Source organism: Triticum aestivum, chromosome 5B, assembly GCF_018294505.1.
Source record: "Triticum aestivum cultivar Chinese Spring chromosome 5B, IWGSC CS RefSeq v2.1, whole genome shotgun sequence".
Lineage (NCBI taxonomy): Eukaryota > Viridiplantae > Streptophyta > Magnoliopsida > Poales > Poaceae > Triticum > Triticum aestivum.
In genome coordinates, this window is record NC_057807.1 from 557,650,767 (window position 1) to 557,671,029 (window position 20,263).

Genomic DNA, 20,263 nt, shown 5'->3' on the forward strand with positions numbered 1-20,263 from the left:
CATGAATGGATAGCTCATAACCATATGTACAAAACATCCTTACTGAAGTATCTCAAAATAAGCATGGATCTCTCTGTAGCAACAAGTTTACATGGCATAAAAATAACAGCAGAACAGGAACTGAAATCAGCAACATCACGAGGCCTAGTTTACATGCTTATGCTAGTCACCATATTGATCACAAAAATACATGGCATACACCCCTGTAAAGATGGTATGGCATAGTTCAAAACATATGTAGGGCTCAAGTTCATAAGATGCACACATCAATCATGGCAAAAATGACAAATCATCAAGTTATAACAGTTTCAGCAGATTAACAGCAACATGCACGCTTGCAATGATGATTCAGGCATCAAGATGGACTCGAATGAACATGATGCAGTGAGAAGAAATGAAGTACTCGTTGAGACGAACAATTTGACATATTACACGCCCGAAACGGAGCAGTATGCAGCAAGTTATGATGCGATGAACATGGCATAAAAATATCACAAACTCGGGGACTTCGGAATTTCAGGGTCAACCTATAGCTTGCACGGATATCGAGGCGGTGGCGGATCTGGCCGGAGCTTCGCCGGAGATGGAGAGGAAGAGCCCGGGGCGACCTCCTCCGGCCGGATCTCGCCGGATCCGGCGCGGGGCAGCGCGGGGACGGCGGTGGAGGGTCTCGGGAGGCGCGGCGGAGGGGCGCCGGACGGCGGGGCGGCGTGGTGGAGGCGGACGGAGGCGGCGGCCGGCTTGCTCCGGCGAGCCAGATGGGCTCCGGCGGCGCGGGGCACCCGGGCGCGAGCGGGAGGCGCTGGCGGCGGGGACCTGGACCGGCGACGAGGTCGTGAGGCGGCGGCGGCGCGCGGGCCGGATCTGGGCCCTGCGGGCCGCGCGGTGGTGGGAGGCTGCGGAGACAGGTGGCGGCACGGGGTTGGTCTGGGGCGGCGGCGCGATGACGTGTCGGCCCCGGATTGGTCCGGGCGACGTGGCTGCGGGGCGGCGGACGCGTCCGGACGGCGGCGGACATGTCCGGCGGCGCGGGGAGGAGGTTTCTAGGGTTTGGACCCGGAATTTCGGAGGGGAAGGCATATTTATAGGTAGAGGGAGCTAGGAGGCTCCAAATGAGGCACAGTTTTCGCCCACACGATCGTGATTGAACGGCCGAGAGCATGGAGGGGAGTTTGCTGGGTTTTGGGCCACTTTGGAGGGGTGTTGGGCTGCAAGACAAAAGGGGCTTTGCGGTCTACGCGGTTAACCGTTGGAGTACCAAACGGACTCCAAATGGCACGAAACTTGACAGGCGGTCTACCGGTGCTATACGAAGGCCACTTGGCAAGCCTCGGGCCATTCCGAGAAAGTTTAACACCCACTCACAACAAGAGACAAAAGGGGGACGCCGGAGGACATAGGAGTGCCGGATTGCAAAACGGACAACGGGGAAAATGCTCGGATGCATGAGACGAACACGTATGCAAAATCAGATGCACAAGATGACATGGCAAAATGCAACACGCAAGCAAATGACATGGCAACAACAACGAATAACTGGAAGACACCTGGCGCATCGAATCCGGGGCATTACAGCCGGCCCGGAGTCTGGTCTCCCCCATCTCGCTGCCCTCCACCGCCGTCATCAGGTGCGTAGCAACGAGATTCTTCTCCGACATATTGGGGGCATCCAGGGCCGGCGAGTACCAAGCCGGCAGGGCCTCGGCCACGGCCTTGCGGGGCGCCATTGCTCGCCGAAAGGGGAAGGATGGAGCAGATCTGGAGATTTTAGAAGCAAGAGAGCAAGGAAGGGGATCTGGAGCAAGGCGAAGGAGAGCAATGAAGGCAAGCCTTACCCAGGCTAGCCTTTTGTCAGTCAGGCAGTTGCCGAGGCAGCATGGGAAAGCGAAGACGCCCACATCCAATCAACCGCCACGCGGCAACCAAGGCCGCAGGCTGTTGGGGCTTGCGGCGCTCCGCACTTGCCCTTTGGCTTCGCTGCTAAGCCAAGTCATAGCACGCCTTGGGCCCGAGGGCTACTGTCGGTGTTCTGGGAATGGGGGTCCCCAAACTTTCCTGCCTGCGGCCTGCAGCGTGGCTCAGCAGTGGCCCAGTACGGCCTGTCTTCATCAACCCAAGTTCAACACCCTCATGAGGGGCCAAGCCTCGCGGGACAGACGATGCAAGGCCTCCTCAGGGGCGGCCTCACCAGGAAGGCTCACGAGGAGGCGGAGAGATCAAGGCAAGGGGTACCTCGCAAGGTGCTCATGACGCAAGCCATGATGATCAAGACCAGGCAGGCACCAGTCGAGCGCCAGCCTGCGCAATGTCCTCGTTTCCTCTTTGGTGCAAAGGGGGCAAGCGCAGGCATGGAGTACCGAGGCATCAAGCAAAGGTTTCCATATCGGTGCAACGAGACCAAGACCAGCAGGACGGCGGGACGGAGGTCACCATGGAGCCCAAGACGGCATCATCGCCAGTGCCTTTGGCAGTTGAAGACCACCTTTAGTCAGGATAGCTTGTATTAGTTGTCCCCTTTCAAAATGGCTCCCTTCCCGCTCAATATTTGGGAAGAGGACCAGGGCCTCTTGAGGGAGTCCTAGATTAAGGGGTCCTCGGACAGCCGGACTATATACTTTGGCCGGACTGTTGGACTATGAAGATACAAGATTGAAGACTTTGTCCCGTGTCCGGATGGGACTCTCCTTTGCGTGGAAGGCAAGCTGGGCAATTCGGATATAAACCGAAGGGTTTAGTCCGTAGGACAAGAACAACAATCATAATCATAGGCTAGCTTCTAGGGTTTAGCCTCTATGATCTCGTGGTAGATCAACTCTTGTAATACTCGCTTGGCCATCTGGAGCAGATCGATAGCTATACCCCTGGCCATTAGGTCATGTCTGGAAGCTTAAACTACACTGCCGACATCCGCGGAGACTTGATCTTCGACGGATTCGAGCCCATGTCAGGCGCGCTAAACAGTCACGACGAGCATGACTTAGATCTGCCATCGGACAATGTTCGGGAGATCGCACCTGCGGCTGCCCCAGCCATCAATCCGGAGCAGATCATGCCATCCGAAGATGGGTGGATGGACCCCATCATGGAGGCTGCACACTCATCGGCGCTTGAGCCGAACACAGACTTCGCCTCCAAAGAGATATGTGTCATCGGACCCTCGGACTCGTCTCCAGCCATAGGTTCCGAACCGCGTGCATCCATGCCTACCGAATCTTATTGGGCACCGATCATGGAGTTTACCTCCGCGGATATCTTTCAGCACCCACCCTTGGACGACGTGCTAAATTTATTAAAGTCTCTCTCCCTATCAGGAGACTCTTGGCCGAACTATGTCCGGCTGGAGTGGGAAGCGGACGACGAAGAAATCCGTTCCCCACCCACCACCCACTTAATAGCCACTGTCGATGACTTAACTGACGTTCTTGACTTCAACTCCGAAGACATCGACGGTATGGACGACGATGCAGGAGAAGAATAGGAACCACCGCCCACAGGGCGCTGGACAACCACCTCATCATATGATATATATATATATATATATATATATATATATATATATATATATATATATATATATATATATATATATATATGGTGGACACCCCAAAGAAGGCGATGGCGATGAGGCAATGGAGGATATTCCCCCTGAGAAGCAATCTAAGCATCGGCGTCATAGGCGCCGCTCTAAGCCCCGCCACAACAAAAATAGCGATACCAGCACAAGGGATGATAGCAATCCGGACGATGCCGAAGACGAAAACAATCCCGCCCAGCTAGGCTTCGAGCAGGCCGAGCGAAAGGATGGGCAAGCTAGCCCTAAGGAACATGCAACATACAGAGAATCAGAGGATGACAATTACATGCCCCTCTCCGAAGACGAAGTGAGTCTTGGCGACAAAGAATTCATCGTGCCTGAGGATCCCGTCGAGCAGGAGCGCTTCGAGCGCCGGCTTATAGCCACTGCAAAAAGCCTGAAGAAGAAGAAGCAGCAGCTTCAAGCTGATCAAGATCTGTTGACCGATAGGTGGACTGAAGTCCTGGTAGCCGAGGAATACGGACTCGAGCGCCCTACCAAAAGTTACCCAAAGCGCAGGTTGCTACCTCAACTCGAGGAGGAGGCATTAAAACCCACACTACCAGCGCACGATGCGGCTGACCGGCCACCTCGCGGCCGGGACAAAGCGGCGTATCACCCCGAACTCCAGCCCGCACCCCGTCACCAATCAAACAGTAACACTAAGGCTCGGGGCTACACGAAGGACCTGCGAGATGCATTGGAAAACAAAGCAGGACAGTCAGATCGATCTACAGATCATGGGGGCGCGCCACAACGTGTGACGATGACCGTCACGCCGGATATGCTAAAAGCCAAATCGGCCGGGCCGAATACAACAGACCAGACTCATTTGAACTGCGTCGTGATGTAGCCCGGCATAGAGGTGCCGCACACCCCCTATGCTTCACCAATGAAGTAATGGATCATGAATTCCCATAAGGGTTTAAACCCGTGAACATCGAATCATATGATGGTACAACAGACCCCATGGTATGGATTGAAGATTTCCTTCTCCACATTCACATGGCCCGCGGTGACGATCTACAAGCCATCAAGTACCTCCCACTAAAACTCAAAGGACTGGCTCGACATTGGCTGAATAGCCTGCCGACAAACTCCATTGGCAGTTCGGAGAACTTGGAAGATGCATTCCTTGACAATTCCAGGGCACTTATGTGCGACCACTGGATGCTGATGATTTAAGTCACATAACCCAACAGCCTGAAGAGTCGGCCAGGAAATTCTGGACTCGGTTCCTAACTAAAAAGAACCAAATCGTCGACTGTCCGGATGCCAAAGCCTTAGCGGCCTTTAAGCATAAAATCCGCGATGAATGGCTCGCCCGACACCTCGGCCAAGAGAAGTTGAAGTCCATGGAAGCCCTCACGACACTCATGACCCGCTTCTGTGCGGGCGAGGACAGCTGGTTGGCTCGCAGCAATAGCACATCAAGAAATCCTGGCACTACCGATGCCAGAGATAGCAACGGCAAGCCACGACGCAACAGACACAAGCGTCGCAACAATGGCAATAACGCCTAAGACACGGCAGTCAATGCCGGATTCAGTGGCTATAAGTCCGGTCAACGGAAAAGGCCATTCAAAAGAAACAATCCGGGCCCATCCAGTTTGGACCGCATACTCGATCGCTCGTGTCAAATTCACGGCACCCCCGATAAACCAGCCAACCACACCAACAGAGAATGTTGGGTGTTCAAACAGGCCGGCAAGTTGAATGCCGAAAACAAGGAAAAGGGTCTGCATAGCGATGACGACGAAGAGCCCCGGCCGCCGAACACATGAGGATAGAAGAAATTCCCTCCCCAAGTCAAAACGGTGAAAATGATATACGCAACCCATATCCCCAAGCGGGAGTGGAAGCATGCACTAAGGGACGTCTATGCGATGGAGCTAGTCGCCCCAAAGTTCAACCCATGGTCTTCTTGTCCGACCACTTTCGATCATAGGGACCATCCTACCAGTATCCATCATGGCAGTTCTGCCGCATTGGTCCTTGACCCCATCATTGACGGATTCCAACTCACAAGAGTCCTTATGGACGGTGGCAGCAGCCTGTCTATCAGGATACAATGCGCAAAATGGGCATCGACCCCTCAAGGATCAAACCCACAAAAACCACCTTTAAAGGTGTCATACCAGGTGTAGAGGCTTGTTGCACGGGCTCAATCACACTTGAAGTGGTCTTCGGATCTCCGGACAATTTCCGAAGCGAGGTGTTAATCTTCGATATCGTCCCCTTTCGCAGTGGCTATCATGCACTGCTCGGACGAACCGCATTCGCCAGATTCAATGTGATACTGCATTATGTATACTTAAAGCTCAAAATGCCAGGACCTCGCGGGGTTATAACAGTTAATGGAAACACAGAGTGCTTGCTCCGTACGGAGGAGCACACTGCGGCCCTCGCAGCAGAAGCACAAAGCAGCCTTCTTAGGCAGACCACCAATTCAGCGACAAAACCACCGGACACCGTCAAGCGAGTCCGGAGTACCCTGCAATAGGATCGCCCGGCACGACCAGAGCTCGCCTAGCAATTTGGCCTTCGCCCTAGTCCCAGTCAAGCGGCGAAATTTGTGTCGCGCGTACATAACTATGCACTCAAAATACCATGGGCATAGGCGGAGGCACGGCTATGACATGGTCCGCAATGCGGCTCAACCGCCTCAGGATCCGTATATCTTCACACCTTTTTCTTTTTAGGAGGCCCTCCCGATAGTACGACCATCGGACATATAATGGGATGGAAACACCAAGGAGACAAGAAACTTTGGCGTACAAGGGAATCTCCGGGTGGTCTCTGATAATGATCGATTATATCTGTTTTGCATACCAACATGCAGCTTACCCTTGGCCAGGACATGTCAAATAGTCCTATTTTGCTTATCGCATTACTTGTATACATATGCTTTGACATATTATTTAAATAACAATGGATAATAATGTACAGCGTCAGCTTACTATTACATTTCTATCCTTTCCTTTACCGCTTATTTATTGCAAATTGCACCCGTACATTTTGGTACGTCCGACTCGCCAGGGGCTTCAGTATACCCCATAACACGGCAAGAAAAGTCCGAACACTTTCGACAGTGCGGCACCCCGAACTTATCGCACTATATGCATCAGCTCCGAATCATGTCTTGGGTCAATAGTTGGGTTTGCCCGGCTCCCATGTTTTGGTACCTTACGTTCCGCTATATCGGCTAAGGTAGCACAGGGAGAACTACTGCGATTGTGTCCCGGTTCTTCCGGAAGAGCACCTCAGTAGAGAAAGCCGAAAACTGACTGTCATGATGCGGCGAGAGCTGGTCGCTATTCGAGAGGTCTCAAATCCTTAAAGATTTTTTCCTCTTCAGGCGAGGAATCGGCCTTGTCTGATTTAGGCGTGCATAGCACCCCAAGTTCGGCCTTCTGAATACTAGGGGCTTCGCCAAAATTTAAAATTGTAGACTTCTATGGCTAAGTGAGAGTGATAAAGTTGTATAGTCCGATTGCCTTGTTCGTTGCGCTAAACACCTCCTTAAAGGACCAAAAATTTGGATAAAGAGTGTTTAGATTTATCTCGAACACCCTAGTACTAGTTACATGGGGGCAGAAGCCGGCGACTGGCCAACTCTCAAATTTTATAAATGGCCGCACAGAAGGTAATATTTTAAATCAAAAAGCATTATACAGCGCACATGGACTCGTTTTCATATTATAGGATCACATGAGTACATTTATTCAAACATTACATCCTTAGCACATTCATCCGCCACAAGGCGGGCACCCATCAGGACACCGTCATAAATACTTTTTCGGGTGGTGATGCTCATTGCCCTCCGGTGGCCCCTCTGTCACCAGCTTCTCGGCATCCATCTTCGCCCAGTGCATTTTCGCATGGGCGAAGGCTCTGCGCACCTTCAATGCAGACTGACCGCTTAATGGCCTCAAGCCTCGGACAGGCATTCACAAGCCGCTTTACCAGGCCGAAGTAGTTGCTGGGTAGGGGCTCGCCAGGCCACATCCGGACTATGAGATCCTTCATGGCCAGTTCTGCTGCCTTGTGAAGTTCGACCAGTTGCTTCAGCTGGTCGCTCAAAGGCATCAGATGTTCGGCCCCGATATACTAGGAATAGAACAGCTTCTCCGTCGAGCTCCCTTCCTCAGCTTGATAGAACTCGGTGGCATCGGAGACGCTGTGCGGCAGATCTGCGAATGCTCCTGGAGAGCTCCGAATTCAGGTAAGTAAAAGGAAAGTCTCCTTCACATGCTTGCTTTGCATAATGAATGCCTTACCCGCCGCTATCTTCTTGGCCGCCTGAATCTCCTGAAGGGACTTCTGGGCTTTGTCCTTGGCGTCTTGCACGCTCTAGAGGGCCTTCGCAAGCTCGGACTCTTGCGTCTTGGAGTCGCGCTCCAAGGACTTGAATTTTTTGATGAAGTCCTGGAGCTCTTGCTGGACCTCATTAACTCGAGCCTCCTATTTCTCGCGCTCGGTGCGCTCCTTGGCCGCCTTGTCTTCGGCCTCGGACAGCGCCTTCTTAAGGGCCGCCACTTCGGTCGTGGCCCCTATTAAAATTCATGATGCTTCTATTAGCATCAACGATTTTTCCTTTATATGACACACGGACGGGGTATCGCTTACCTTTGTTCGCCTCGAGTTGCCTCTTCACGAGGCCAAGCTCTTCCTTGGCCCGCCCTAGGTTCTGCTTCAGTCTGGAGACCTCCGCAGTAAGGGCGTCAGCGGCCAGCAGCGACGCCTGCTTATTCACATAGACATAATATGATTAGACTCCTGTGGATGTTATTTGATCCTCTGTTCGGCATTTCTTACCAAACACCAAACAGATCATCAGGGGCTACTGTCTATACTGTGATATTTTCTCATAATTTAATTACTTACCTCAAAGCCTGTTAGGAAGCTGGCGCAGGCTTCGGTTAGTCTGCTTTTGGTGGACCGAACCTTCTCAATCACCGCACTCATAAGAGTACGGTGTTCTTTATCAATGGAAGCGCCCTGAAGCGCTTCCAGCAAGTTGTCCGATGCCTCTGGATGGAAAGAGGTCATCGGCACAGGCGGCTCACCGCCTTAGAGAGGGGCTGTCTGCCTGAGTCTGGAACCACTGGAGGTTCCGACGCAGTATCCGGCTGGGGGCCAAACCTAATGCGGCCCCCCTCATCAGAATCCATGGGGGTCTTCCTTCCCATGTGCCCGGCGTCGAGGATTTCACCTCGGGCGCCTCCAGAACTGTCTCCCCTGTCCCAGTAACCTCTGGGACAACACCTCGATGTGGTCCGCGGGCCGGGGGTGGTGGCCGTCGGAGCGAGTCGCTGTTCATCGCCGACGCGCTCAAAGACCCATCCGAGGAGGATAATTCGATGCGGGCTTTGGACGGACTGCACGATCATATTCAACATGATAAGAAGTAACAAAGCAAAAGCATGCCGGAAGTATTATGGTATCCGGATACTTACAACTTCGCCAGGGGCTTGTCCTTGGGCAGCCATTCCACGTCGCTATAGGCGGCTGTTGTGGAGTGGTCCGGAGGGAGGGTCCTTCCCTTCTTGGACCCTTTGGCCTCCCCAGACGGGGCGGACTTCCTTTTCTTCTCCCCCTCAGTTTGGGGGGGAGGGTTTTCCTCTTCCTCCTCCTCGTTTTCGTTGGAGGAGTGCGCCCCGGTATCTTCGGACGATGAGTCTGACACCACCTTGCGCTGGAGACCTTTCTTGGTCCCCGTGGCCTTATTCTTGGCCTTCTTCTCCGGCACCTCGTAAGGCACCGGAAACAGCATCTCCGTAAGGAGAGCCATTGCCGGATCTTTAGGTAGCAGAGTCGGACAATTGATCCGCTCCGCTGTCGCTACCCAGTCATGTTAAATTGGCATGGAGGCTTAGATTCCTCCCACGAATATACTGGGGAAAGACACATATTGTAAAATACAGGTATCCTACCGGGTTGGCGTGGCGCTTTGTGCTGAGTCTGCGATCCTCGGTAATGGAAGGAGGTACCTCGGCGGCCTTGAACAGCACCTTCCAGACGTCTTTGTGCATCGTGTCGAAGAGCTCTCGCAGCATGGTGTTCGTCCGGGTCGAACTCCCACATATTAAATGCCCGTCTTTGACACGGAAGGATCCGGCGAAAGAGCATGACCTGGACCACGTTAACAAGCTTAATTTTCTTGCTTACCATATTTTTGATGCGGTTCTGGAGTCCGGTTAGCTCTGTTGGCTCACCCCAGACTAAGCCCTTCCTTTTCCAGGAGGTAAGCCGCATGGGGATGCCAGATCGAAATTCGGGGGCTGCCGCCCAGTTGGAATCATGCGGCTCGGTGATATGGAACCACCCCAATTGCCACCCCTTCACGATCTCCACATAGGAGCCTTCGAGCCAGGTGACGTTTGGCATCTTGCCCACCATGGCGCCTCCACACTCCGCTTGCTGACCGACCACTATCTTTTGCTTCACGTTAAAGATCTTTAGCCACAGGCCGAAGTGGGGCTTGATGCGAAGGAAGGCCTCGCACACGAGATAAATGCCGAGATGTTGAGGATGAAATTGGGGGCCAGGTCATGGAAATCCAGCCCATAGTAGAACATGATCCCACGGACAAATGGGTGGAGGGGGAATCCCAGTCCGCAGATGAAGTGGGCAAGAAACATGACCCTCTCATGGGGTTCTGGAGTAGGGACGATCTGCCCTGCGTCCGGGAGCTGGTGCGCAATATTTGCAGCCAAGTATCCGGCTTCCCGGAGCTTCGTAATGTTCTCCTCCGTAACGGAGGAGGCCATCCACTTGCCTCCCACTCCGGACATGTTCGGAATGGCTTTGAGGAGAAGGTGAGGACTTGGGCGCTGGAGCTCAAGTGTGCGAGAATGGATGAGCGAAGGAAGAAGAAGGCGTGGGTGAAAAAGGAGAATCCCTATCTCTTTATAAAGGCGGTAGAAACTGTGAGCCTCCCCACTTGCCCCGTAAAATTGCTTATTCCCCAAGCGTCGCGATTGATGGCGCGGTTGGGTTACCCACACCCGTATTGATGAGAATCCCGTGATAGGGGGACACGATCTCTGCTTCGACAAGACGTGCCAAGGAAACCGCCTCGGAATATGTGTAGTAGCTGGTTGAGAAAAATGGTTCGAATAATGACCGGGTCGTGGCGTGATGTCACGCTGTGAAAAGTTGTCATGATCCTCATGTTCAAAATCTTCTATGGAGTATTTGGAGAAGGAACCCGCCTTGCAATGCCGAAGACAATCTGTGCACCGGACTCATCGTCATTGAAGCCTGGTTCAGGGGCTACTGAGGGAGTCCTGGATTAAGGGGTCCTCGGACAGCCGGACTATATACTTTGGCCGGACTGTTGGACTATGAAGGTACAAGATTGAAGACTTCATCCCGTGTCTGGGTGGGACTCTCCTTTGCATGGAAGGCAAGGTGGGTAATTCGGATATGTGGATCTCCTTCTCTGTAACCAACTCTGTGTAACCCTAGCCCCCTCCGGTGTCTATATAAACTGGAGGATTTAGTCCGTAGGACAAGAACAACAATCATAATCATAGGCTAGCTTCTAGGGTTTAGCCTCTACGGTCTCGTGGTAGATCAACTCTTGTAATACTCATATCATCAAGATCAATCAAACAGGAAGTAGGGTATTACCTCCATCGAGAGGGCCCGAACCTGGGTAAACATCGTGTCCCCCGCCTCCTGTTACCATTAGCCTTAGACGCATAGTTCGGGACCCCCTACCCGAGATCCGCCGGTTTTGACACCGACACCTCTATAAATAGAGATAGCCACCATAGTAGAAAGGGGGGAGATCGAATCCTAACGAAGGATAACACCCACCACCACAAGAACACCTCTCCTCGCGAGGCTGTTCTTCATCTGTACTATTCATCATCAGCCCAAGAGGCAATCCACCACACCACACACTGGATTAGGGTATTACACCATAATGGTGGCCCGAACCAGTATAAACCTTGTGTTTCTTGTGTTGTTCATCGTGCTAGCTTAGATTCATGGTGAGGTTGTGGGCATGTTTTGGTAGGGAGAAGATCTTCGTGCGCACCCCAGAGTTTGAACCTTAAGGGTTTTGCCAGAACCCGATATCCGACAGTTGTTGAGCTCAAGGCGAGACTGTCATCCTTGTGCTAGCCCGACCTCTTTCTCGTTGTAGTGATACCGACCACAAACTAGATTAACTCATAATCCTTGTCACATGGCCATGCTTATCCTGATCGGATCACACGAGGGGCCCAGAGTATATCTCTCCTGATTGGAGGGGCAAATCCCATCTTGCTCGACCATGTCTCGCAGCATGGGTCTGGACAAACCCGAAACCTACCTTTGTAACTACCCAGTCATGGAGTTTATCCAGTTAGCATCCAATGCTCCATGGCTAGTGAGACCGAGCCATCCACCGTGTCGTATGCTAGTCTAGTTCAACGTGTGCCCACACGTCACTCGCGACTAGGGACAATTTAGGATGTATCATACAACACATGATCTCACAGACAAGTCACGTACTTGCCAACAAGTGTCGTTGATTACATCCAAGGATTATCTTTATTCATAAACATATAGGAAATATCATCATGCATGATTGCCTCTAGGGCATATCTCCAACATATGTGGGTCCAATATGAGCATCCAGGTTCCGCTATTGGTTATTGACCGTAGAGGTGTCTCGGTCATGTCTACATAGTTCTCGAACCCGTAGGGTCTGCACGCTTAATGTTCAATGACGATATTATATTATATGAGTTATGTGATTTGGTGACCGAATGTTGTTTGGAGTCCCAGATGAGATCACGAACATGACAAGGAGTCTCGAAATGGTTGAGAGGTAAAGATTGATATATAGGACGATAGTATTCGGACACCGGAAGTGTTCCGGAGGGTACCGAGTACATATCGGAGTACCGGAGGGGTTACCGGAACCCCCGGGGAGAAGATATGGGCCACATGGGCCATAAGAGGGGAGCACACCATCCCAAAATGGGTGCCCCCTCCATGGAAGGTGACCGAATAGGAGAAGAAGAAGAGGGGGGTCGGCCCCCCTTCCTTCTCTCTTTCCCCGTCCCTTTTCTTCTTCGGCAATTAAGGAAGAGGGGGAGGCCGAATTGGGGAAGACCCCAAGTAGGATTCGGCCTACTTGGGGCGCCTCCTAGCTACCTCTCCTCCCTTCCAACCTATATATATGTCAGGAGGAGGGCGTCTAGAGGATACAACATCAATTGTTAGCCATGTGCGGCACCCCTCCACATTTTGCACCCCCGGTCATATTCTCGTGGCGCTTAGACGAAGCCCTGCATGGATCACTTCACCATCACTGTCACCGTGCCATCGTGCTGACGAAACTCATCTACTTCCTCGACACTTTTCCGCATCAAGATGGTGAGGGACATCATCGAGCTGAACGTGTGCAGAACTCGGAGGTGTCGTACGTTCGGTACTTGATCGGTCAGAGCTAGAAGAATTTTGAAAGCACAAGCGCTCCCTGGGTGATTTTGGTAATTTATGTCAACATATCTCTTGTTGGACTAATACTTTTACCTAGTATGTTTTAAATAAGTTCAACAATGGAGTGGCATGGACTAGGATGTGGAACCCCTTCAAGATGCTAAGGACAAAGGATTGGCTCAAGCTCAAAGCACAAGACTCTACATTTTACTTTTAGTGATCCAAGATCACATTGAGTCTATAGGAAAAGCCAATACTATCAAGAGGGGATGAGGTGTTTCTTAATGGCCTGCTTGCTCAAAGTGCTTAGTGATATGCTCCAAAGCCCTCAACCACTTTCTCACATCCATATATGTCCCAAACCAAAAGCTAAACTCGGCCCTACCGAATTTCTCTATCCGGCGCCACCGAGTTCTCATGACATAGCCACTGCCACAAAACCCTAGTCTTTTCGGTCTCACTGATAGGGATCTCGGTCTCACCGAGATGGGATTGTAATCTCTCTGTTCCCCTTCGTAACATTTCGGTCAAACCAAGATGAGCAATCGGTCCCACCGAGATTGCAATGCAAACTCTCTGTTTCCCTTTCGTAATGTTTCGGTCCAACCGAGATGAGCGAATTGGTCCCACCGAGTTTGCCTGACCAACCCTCTGTGTCCATTACCAAAATCGGTCTCACCGAGTTTGTGTAATCGGTCTCACCAAGATTATTTTATGCTCTAACCCTAACCATATCGGTCCCACCGAGATGACATGTCGGTCCCATAGAAAATCCTAATGGTCACATAATTTCCTAAATCGGTCCGACCGAGTTTCACGATTCGGTCCCACCGAGTTTGGTAAGTTGTGTGTAATGGTTTGATTTTGTGTGGAGGCTATATATAGCCCTCCACCCACTCTTCATTCGTGGAGAGAGCCATCAGAATGTGCCTACACTTCCAGCATACATTTTCTGAGAGAGAACCACCTACACTTGTGTTGAGGTCAAGATCTTCCATTCCTACCACATAAATGTTGATCTCTAGCCTTACCCAAGTTGCTTTCCACTCAAATCTTCTTTCCACCAAATCCAAATCCTGTGAGAGAGAGTTGAGTGTTGGGGAGACTATCATTTGAAGCACAAGAGCAAGGAGTTCACCATCAACACACCATTTGTTACCTCTTGGAGAGTGGTGTCTCCTAGATTGGCTAGGTGTCACTTGGGAGCCTCCGACAAGATTGTGGAGTTGAACCAAGGAGTTTGTAAGGGCAAGGAGATCGCCTACTTCGTGAAGATCTACCCCTAGTGAAGCAAGTCCTTCGTGGGCGACGGCCATGGTGGGATAGACAAGGTTGCTTCTTCGTGGACCCTTCATGGGTGGAGCCCTCTGTGGACTCGCGCAACCGTTACCCTTCGTGGGTTGAAGTCCCCATCAACGTGGATGTACAATAGCACCACCTATCGGAACCACGGCTCAAAAATCTCCGTGTCTCCAAATTGCGTTTGCACACTCCAATCCCATCCATTTACATTCTTGCAATTTGCATGCTTTACTTTCCGCTGCTCATATACTCTTTGCATGCTTGCTTGATATGTATTGTGAATGTTAAACTTGTGCCAAAACTCCACTTCAACTTAAAGAAATTAAAAACTGCAACTTTTCTTGCTTGGAGTCTATTCACCCCCCTCTAGACACCTCTTCTCGATCCTTTCAATTGGTATCAAAACTTTGGTCTCCATTGCTTTGGTTTAAACACCATTGGAGGAAGATGCATGAGTCTACTTTGGGGAGTCTTAGACATAGAGTGCCTATTCTTGATGGAGAGTATTTTCATGAGTGGAAAAATGAGATGCTTGTGATTTTCAATGAATATCATTTGAATAAGTACATTACTGGCCCTTGTGCACCTCATGTTGATCCTATGCATCCTACCCTTGATGAGTCAATTGACATGATTCGAAATCTTAGAACTGTTAATCTTATCACTAGAGGCTTGCCTAGAAACTTGATTGGATGTTTGCCCACTCTTGATTGCGCCTACACTATATGGAAATTTCTTGAGGAACGTTTTCAAACTATTCCCTGAAAAATCTAGATGAAATTCTCCATAAGTCTATTGCTTTGAGTAAGATGAATTCCAATGATCCTAAGTTTGGTGATTGTCTATTTGAGCTTACAAATGTTATGCGTGCCAAAGGAGATGTTGGAATTATTAGTGATATTACTTCCGAAGCTATTAAGATTCATAAAGAAGATCATTGTCAAACTCATGCTAATGAACCACCCTCTCTAGGAATCGATCCATCACATGACGATGTTGAACATGGATCACTACAAAAAAAAGACACATCCGTGACATTTTGGGCCGAATGATTTTTTTTCTGTCATACATATGACACTTCTATGACGATAGTTGTGACAAAACCCGGTATCATCATAGATGTGGTGGGCTCCTACTTCTATGCCAAAAATTCATGACAGAAAATGGGCTTTTCGTCCTGGGCGGGCCGGAGACGCAGCTGCATGACATTCTTTGGGCCGTCCATGACGGAAAAAACCATGGTAGAAGCAAGGGCGAGGAAACTTTCGGGGAGTTCCCGGTTACAGTGGGCGGTTGGGGGCCGAGCGATGCGTGTTTCTCTTGTACATGTACGCGTGTGTGTGCGAGGCGTTGGCTCTAACTGAACCCAAGTGAGGCGTTGGGCTCTAACTGAACCCGAGCGATTGCACTGCAGGCTATGTGTTACTGAACCCGAGCGATCGATTGATGGCTCTTAACTGAACCCGATCGAGCGATTCCTTCGCTACTGCTGCTAACTGAAGCCGATCAATGCTGCCTCTCTAGATGAACAGTGAGCGTTGTGGGGGGTGGATGAACAGTGAGCGGTGGTGTTGCCTCTGGATGAACAGGACCCCCGTGGTGTGGAGGGCTGGATGAACAGGACGACCCCGTGGAGGGCTGGATGAACAGTAGACGATGGAGGGGTGCCCGTGGAGGGGTGGTTGAACAGTAGCCGGTGGAGTAGCATGCGGTGGAGGATGGATGAACAGGACCCTGTGGAGGCTGGAGGAGGTCGACGGTAGCCCGTGGAGGCTGGAGGAGGTCGATGGTGGAGATGAACAGTATCCCGTGGAGTCCCGTTTTGCGGTACGCCACACCCCTCCCGATGAACAGGACCCCCGTTTCGACCGTAGAGCTCCAACACAAGTCTGTTTCGTCCATTTTGCGATACGCCACACCCCTCCTGATCAACAGGACCCCCGTTTCGACCGTAGCGCTCCACCACAAGTCTGTTTCATCTGTTTTGCGGTACGCCACACCCCTCCCGATCAACAGGACCCCCGTTTCGACCGTAGGAGGTCCGTTTCCTCCGTTTTGCGGTACGCCAGACCCCTCCCGATGAACAGGATCCCGTTTCGAATGTGGCCGGTCGAACACAAGGCCGTTTCCTCCATTCTGTGGTACGCCAGGCCTCGTTTCCATCGCCTGTTCCATCCAAGCCCTCCCGATGAACACGACGACGCATTCCGTTCCGACCCAGCCGGTTGGCTCCCACGCGTTCTGTTGCCTCCCGATGAACATGACACATTTCGTTGCCTCCCCATGAACACGACGCATTCTGTTTCCTCCCCATGAACATGATGACAACGTTGTTTCTCCGTTCCGACCCAGCCATGTACACGAGCCCTGGCCATACGTATGCGCGAGTAGGCGTTTGAGACCCTGCCCGTATGTACGTACGTGGCCGTATTTTATTTCTTGCACCCTGGCCACTGTACGTATGTGTACATGCTACGTGCGCGCCTCTACTATGACACGTGCGCGCCTCTACAACGACCAGTATGTACGTACACATTCGCGACCAGAATGACAACGCTACGTACGCTTCGACCAGGTGGGTCCCGACTGTCAGGCACTTCCTTGCCTGCGAAGATGTAGCTAGTGGGTCCCAGCAGTTAGGGGGGCGAATCGTTTTGTTTTTTTTTGCCTGGACGCACTTCCTTGTGAGCAAAGGTGTAGCTGGTGGGTCCCAGCAGTCAGGGGGGCGAATCGTTTTGTTTCCGAAATACGGTGGCCCGTCTGGTGGGTCCCCGCTGTCAGGTGGAGGAATAATTATTTTGCCCTTAATAAGGAGGCACTTCCTTGCGGCTGCCATGGACCCAGCTGTCAGCCTCGCCATGTACAGTACTCTTCCGATGGAAGTCGGTCGTTGACCACATTGACCACACCACGCCGAGAGCACCACGGCGGTGGATGACGGTGAGGCCTAGGAAGGGACAACGCGGAGCCGGGGAAGACAGAGCAGTGGATGCCCACACGAAGAGGAGTACGAGGGTTCTCTGGTTTGGCTGCGGTGTGAGGCTGCCATCGCTGCAGAATAACAGGGGGTGTGGGTGAGTAGAGGGATGTCCTGGCCGGCGGTGGGAGTAGTAGGGGCGGTGGGGCCTCCTCGGCATCATAGCCGGCCATGGGAGGCCGGAGCATGCGGCACGACCGGCGCTGCTTTGGGCGACTGGAGCACGAAGACCAGAGGTTGAAGAAGCACTACGGCCGTTGGATGGACATCGTACGGTCACTAGAGCTAGAATCGTTCATATTGACTAAGTTGACAAAGCCCTCCGTCCCCGTAGACTTAGTAGGCCCACAAGTCAGCCTCCCACCAAGGTGAGTCCCAGCTAGCAGGGGGAGTATTAATTTTTTGTACGTAATAAGGAGGCATTTCCGGTGGGTCCGAGCTGACAGCGGGGGGATGTTTTTTCCCGAATTACAGAGGCCCATCCGGTGGGTCCCAGCTATCAGGTGGAGGAATCATTATTTTGCGCATAATAAGGAGGCATTTCCCTATGTGGGCCCCTACTATTAGCCTCTTCCGATGGCTGTTGTTTGTTGTACATGTTGACCTCACCGCGCCGAGAGCACAAACACGTTGGACGAGGGCGAGGCCCATGAAGAGAACCACCCGGAGCCGGCGTAGCCACCACAGCGGATGCCCGCGCTGAGGGGAGAACGAGCGCTAACTGGTCGGCTGCAGGGTGAGGCTGATGTCGCTGGAAAATAATAGGATGTGTGGGTGGTTAGAGGGATGGCCTGGCGGCAACACAGCCAGCCACGGGAGGAGGGAGCAGGCAGTCCCGCCGGCGCTGGTTTGGCGGCTGGAGCAGGAAGATCAGAGATTGAAGAAGCACGGCGGCCGTTGGATGGACATCCAACAGTCACTACTGTGTGTTGACTAAGTTGACAAAGCCTTGCATACGCGTCAAAAAAAATTTAGGACAGCGTCATCGTGAACCTAGTAGGCCAAGAAGTTAGCCTCCAAATCTGCGGAAAACAACATACAGCCCATTATCCATTATTTCAATAATTTACAGCCCATTGCTAATTCTTAAGGATATTTGAAGCCAATATTCTTTTTATTAGCATTACAGACCATATATTCTGGGCACTGCTAAAAAATTCAACAAAATATTGCATATTTCGGTGTGGTCCAAACTCTTTCAATCACGAAATTTCGAGTCACGTTAAAAATAATTTTCAAAAAATTATATCAAAATAAAATTCAAAAAACAATTCTCCGCAAAAAATGAATGAAATTTAGAATCTTAACTAGCAAGATGCCCGTTCGTTGCACGGAACATGAAGATGCATGTGTATGAGTAGTTTATCTTGTGGGAGAAAAGATGATATTTTAATGTAATTGCCAGTTGGCTTTGGTTTTTATAAGAGTAGAGAGTAATCCTAAAAAATGATATTTTAATGCAATTGCCGGTTGGCTTTAGTTTAAAAATTTACAGCCCATTTCTTACAACTTATAGCTCGTTTTCTGGGGAAGCCCATTTCTTACTACTTACATCCCTCCTCGTCTTGAAAGATTTGCAGCCCAGCAAGGCTGAGAAAAGCAAGTAGGCCTCGGTTTTGGTATTCTCCAAAAAAAGAACTGGACTAGCCAATTTCAGAAATAAAAAATATATCAACTGGGCTCGTCATGTGCTTAATAAAAGCGTAAGTGTGGGCTAGACGGGCCACAGCCCCCGCATAACGCGCAGTTGAGCTCCGTCTCTAAAACTGAAAAACAGCTGGGCGAGCTGCTGGGTCCCTGGTGTTATCCGCTCATTGTGTAATTTTCTCGTTTATTGACTACATTGACAATGGCGTGGAACCTAGTTGTCAAACAATTAGGAGGAAGTTTTTTTTGGCTTCTAATAACGAGGCACCTGCTTGCAAAATGCAATGACCATGGTGGGTCCCTACTGTCAGCCTCTCCACGTACAGTCATCTCCTGATTCCTCTTGGTTGTTGACCATGTTGACAATGCCAGACGGCGGCGGGCACAGCGAGCGAACCAAGGCGAAGAACGACGGAAAGGCCTTGGACGGGAACGAATAGCAGCCATGGAAGATGCGGCAGTGTAGTGGCAGGTGGAGGGGAGTACGAGGGCAAAAACATGCTAGTCAAGCATACAAATGGTACAAAAAGGCCAAGGATTAATTGTTCATCAATTTTTTAGACAAAACCCAGATTGAACATGACAGTAACATCTAACCCAACCACTCTTTTTTGCAATCACAAACAAATGGATCGGTCTGATCCATAAAATCAACATCCTGTGCAAAAAAATTTATTTCAAGATGTCTACAACTTATTGTAAATAGAAGCCAAGCATGTTTAGAAGCCCATTTGTCCACCTGAAACTTCTTTTTTTGCTATTCAACATGTTCGTCCGTGAGAAATCTCTTGTTGTAAAAATTAGGCCTCATGGACAATAGTAACCTCGCATTCAGCAGGAAGAATGTGACAAAGCTTCTGTTTGCCTGGTTGGATGCATATCGTCCCATCGTTATTGTCCTCAAACAAATGTCATGAGAACTGAGAAAATCCATGTTCTCATTACGCCAATGATTGGTTATATGTTTTTCTCCATGTGGTTCTGCCTAAGTAGACATGAAGGTTGAAAACAATTAAGGTCTGAAAAAAGAGTATGTCGAAAGAACGACAGCTGAACACTTAATTCTAGTACAATATATACGGGCTTTCAATGTGCATGAAATCATCACCTCTGTGTATAAATTCTCCAGAGATCGAAAGCATCGTAGCAAGCCAATAATTATGTCCAGATCAAAACTATACATTCTGATATATATGATCTTGACAGAATCCAGCAGCATTGATAGGCTATCAATGGACGAACTCTTCATTGAGCATATAACATAATATTAGTACCCAAAGTGTACTCCAAGATGATATAAAACTTATGTGCACAAATGA